This window comes from Egretta garzetta, unplaced genomic scaffold, assembly GCF_000687185.1.
Source record: "Egretta garzetta isolate BGI_Z169 unplaced genomic scaffold, ASM68718v1 scaffold29, whole genome shotgun sequence".
Classification (NCBI taxonomy): domain Eukaryota; kingdom Metazoa; phylum Chordata; class Aves; order Pelecaniformes; family Ardeidae; genus Egretta; species Egretta garzetta.
Genome location: NW_009260796.1, coordinates 1,232,052 through 1,236,360, shown reverse-complemented (window position 1 = coordinate 1,236,360; position 4,309 = coordinate 1,232,052).

The window sequence follows — 4,309 nt, the reverse complement described above, 5'->3', positions numbered from 1 at the left end:
GTAAGGGTGATATGAAGCGGTTTTAATGCACTGGAGTTTTTATTGCTTCTGACGACTAATGAAGCATTTAGAAGGCTTCCAGCTGTTTTGCCCCCCGACCTTTTTTGATTCGTTTGGTTTATTTTTGCTTGGTTTTTAAAACTGTTAATTGTAGGAGAGGTGCTGGAGCTTTTTTTAAACCCATACTTTGCTATGCCGGTCTGTTAAACTTTAATGTTGGGAAGTGAAAGCCAAATATGAAGTCCAAAGGCTTGGAGTCTACAACAAAGTCTCTCGATTATTTTCTTCTGCAACTGTCTGGGCAAGTAATTTTCTGTGCATGCCGGAGTTTTCCCAGTTTTAACGTGTAGGTAATACACAGCAATTTGGCTGCAATGCTGTCTTCAGCTAAGAGTTGCAAAGTGTCTGGGGGAGAAGGGGACGTGGCTCTTGCCAGGCGAAGGGCACAACATTAACAGCCTGGGAACGTTGCTGTATAGCGTCGGGGTAGCAAAGCCGACTCTGAAACCCTTCCTAGCGCTCCTAAGCAGCAGTAGGACGTGTCAATAGTGTTTATGTACTTAGGGAGGGAAGCAAGCAGGAGGTATTGGAGGGCTGTGCTTGGTAAAATGCAGTCCCTGGCCCGATGCTTGATCATGCGAAGGCGTAAGGGGCTGCTGGTGCCTGGTGGGGCACACGTGCGTGCGTGTTTTACCTGCTGGCATGTAAAGCGTAGTTGCAAGAGTCCTCCAAACTTCTTTTTTTCGTATGCCATAGCCCAAGCTGTCCGCTGGTAAAAGGGTATTTTATTTTGCTCTCGAATTTAACATTAGGAGAACCTGTGATCACCTTCAAACGTTAAGCACATTGAAATAAGGGCTTCAGGGTTTGAGAGGAATAACAAATAAGGCTGAAAAGATTTCCTTTTCATAACTTTAAAGCCAACGTTTATAACTGCTTTTCAAAATTTTCAGCACCAGAAAATTTTAAGTCCAAGATCAATAAAAGGGAAGCAAACCAAAGTGAAAGTTTGCCCAATTTCTTTTGGCCCCAATATAATAATTTGCTTACAAAGTTTTGTTAAAAAAAAAATGTACATCTACTGGGTACCAAGACTGAAAGCAGAGATTGAGAAGTTGTGCCTGTACCTAGAAACCAGAGGCTGCGCTGGAGTTCCTGAGCCTTTTGAGCAGTGCTGAAGCTACTGCCAGTGGCTGGAAGGTTCCTGCTTGCCTTGCTCTTAGGGTAAGTCCTCAACCAGCAAAGCGAGAGGTAATTACGCTGGGCAGAAAGGGATTGCTTCAGTATTCACCTCGTCTGAGCCCAGGTTAGGCTGACACCAATACATGTCCCCTCTCTCTGGTACTCAGTTCAGGTTACCTGCCCTGGGCATTCCCATGCCAGCCAAACAGAGAGGAATATGGGGTTTGCTGAAATAGATGTTGCGTGTTTCATAGAATCCTAGAATGTTTTGGGTTGGAAGGGACCCCTAGAGGTCACCCAGCCCAACCCCCCTGCAGGGAGCAGGGACACCTTTAACCACATCAGGTTGCTCAGAGCCCCATCCAACCTGGCCTGGAATGTTCCCAGGGATGGGGCCTCCACCCCCTCTCTGGGCAACCCCTGCCAGGGTTTCACCACCCTCGTTGTAAAGAATTTCTTCCTTAGATCCAGTCTAAACCTACCCTGCTTCAGTTTAAACCATCACCCCTTGTCCTGTCACAGCTGGCCCTACTAAAAAGCTTGTCCCCCCCTTTCCTCTGGGCCCCCTTGAAGCCCTGACCGGCCGCACTCAGCTCTGCCCGCAGCCTTCTCTTCTCCAGGCTGAACACCCCCAACTCTCCCAGCCTGGCCTCAGAGCAGAGGGGCTCCAGCCCTCGGATCATTTTAGTAGCCCTCCTCTCAGGTCCATGTCCTGCCCTCCTGTGCTGAGGGCTCCAGAGCTGGATGCAATATTTTCCTTCCCTTTGCTTTCCTCAGAGCGGGCTCTGTTTCAGGATCTCTCCCCCTTTCTGAAGGCAATATCTGGCTTGCTAGTTCAAGGGCATTCAAGTCAAAAATCAGGAGGACAAGTAACATTAGATCTATAGATGTTGAGGAATTACAGGAGAGCGTTTACTGCTTGCATTCTGAGAGGGACACTAGCTCCTGGCTTGTGTAAGGACTGTTTTTTCTGGATAAAGGGGTTTTTTTAGGTGGGAGCATATTGAGAAACTCCTTCCCTGCCAGCCCCCACCCCAACACACAGGCAGGTCCTTTGTTTAGAAATCAAGGCTATTTCGAAGTACAGCTTTTGCTGCAATGTGACCGAGCTGGTTTCAGCCTCGTGCAGCTGGCCAGAACTTTAGGATCGGGGCAAGGATGAGGCAATGTTTCACCAGCGCCGGCTAGAACCCCGGCTCAGCTTCGCAGAGGTGCAGCCCCTTTGGACAGTTGGCCATCGGTTGTGTCAGCCCAACGCAGCCCAGCTGAAGGACATGCACGAGTGGCAGAGCTCTGGAGCGCGCTAGCAGTACAGCTCCACCAGCGCCACATCATCCCCAAACCAGTGGAGAATACTCGGAGGAGCTGGCTGGGTCTCCATCCAGAGCCGTGCTGTGTCGTGAGGAAGGGGCTTCCCGAGAAGCAGAGTTAGTGCTCGTGGTCAGGAGTTGTTAGGCTGAACTCGAGCACCGGGGAATACCGCTCGCTTGCTTTAAACACCCAGCAATCTGTATGGCTTCAAAATAAATACAACTAGGAGCCGGGTTGAGATTCAACTCTTTTATTAAATACACAACTAAAATGCCTGAAAGTAAAAACATAAGCTCTAAGGCGGTGAGACGGCACATCGAAGAGCATGTATGTATATATACAAATGTATGTACACCATAGCAGCCAGTGAACGTGTTCTTCCTACTCTTACAGAGAAAACAGTCTTTCTGTATGTAGTTATCCACACCTGGGGATTCTAGTGATAAAAACAGTGGCAGTAGAATATTCAGCAGCGTAATTACAGTAAGGTACTGGTAACAGAACGCGTGAACACAGCATTAAGGACTGGAGTCGTATCTTCAGTCTCTTTGCCTTCCCTGCAAACGTTTTCCGCATCCCTACCCTTTAATATTGGCTGCACAGGACATCTCGCTGCATTTGTTTTTTTTCTTTCCAATTTACCTAAGAAGACATTTTAATAAAAGGCACATAGTTCTTGTTTTCACTTCTTTTAAAGATAATTAGTAAAGGGTAGTGCTGCTGAAAGGTCAAATTTGTTTCATTTCAAGAAACACTGTAACTCCAACAAAAACCCCCCTTGATCATGTTGAGCATCTCATGAAGATGGGAATAGGAACAGTGAAGCTTCCAGTAAGAGACCGTAGCTTCTGTGAAATCCAAAGGGCAAGTGTTGGACAAAGGGAGGCGTATAGAGGAAAGGAAAACAAGGAATACACCGGGTGATGTTCAGGGATAGCACAGTATAAAATGCAGTGGACCGATGCCGTGGTGAGACACCGCAATACACCAAAAGAAGCAGCAAGTTTCCATAAGATACTTGTACTCTGAGAAGGAACATCGTTTGTGCCCTGCAAAATGAGACTTCCCAGCGTGAGTCATTTTAACCGGGATGTCGATACCATCTTCACCACCTGAGCTGTTTTGGGCAAGGCGATTTCCTAACTGGGAAATTCCTGACAATTTAGCGAGACTTGGTTGATGTAGAGAAACACGCTACCTTCATCCTCATGCCCGAGGGCGCGGGATGCTCCTCAGCTGCGGTCAGGAATCCGTTCTCTCATGCTACTCCCTCCCACCGCTGCTGTATTGCACAACCAGGGGTGCTCTATTGCCAAATCCAAGCACGGGCACGGGCTATGGCTGCTTCTCGGTACGGGGAGGACAAGGGCTGGTAGCCACGTGTGGGGAATCGGAGCCCTTCCCGGGGAGGCCACCTTTCTTCTCGTACGATTGGACTAACTGCATCTCTAACAGAAGATTTGCTGAACCAGGGGCTTTGCAAACCCTTTTATTTTCTGAGATGCCTTTGCAAGTATAATAAAGCAGACTGAAGTCAAAGTTGCAATGTAGCAACAGGGAGCGCTGATCTGTTGCTGAATTTTGCTCATTTTTTAATGAATAATTTCCAAACAGAAGCAGCTACTTAAACCGGCAGCGACTTCAGATGTCTAAACGGCCTGAGCTTACCCAGAGAAACTCTCTTCATCTTTAACAGCAGCAGAACAGCCTGCGTGTAGGAGTATCTCTTTACAAGGAAGATTTTTTTTTTAAGATTCAGAAGCTCTCAGCTTCCTATGCCACGGGGCTGGGAGTTTTCAGCCGTGCTTACCCTGCC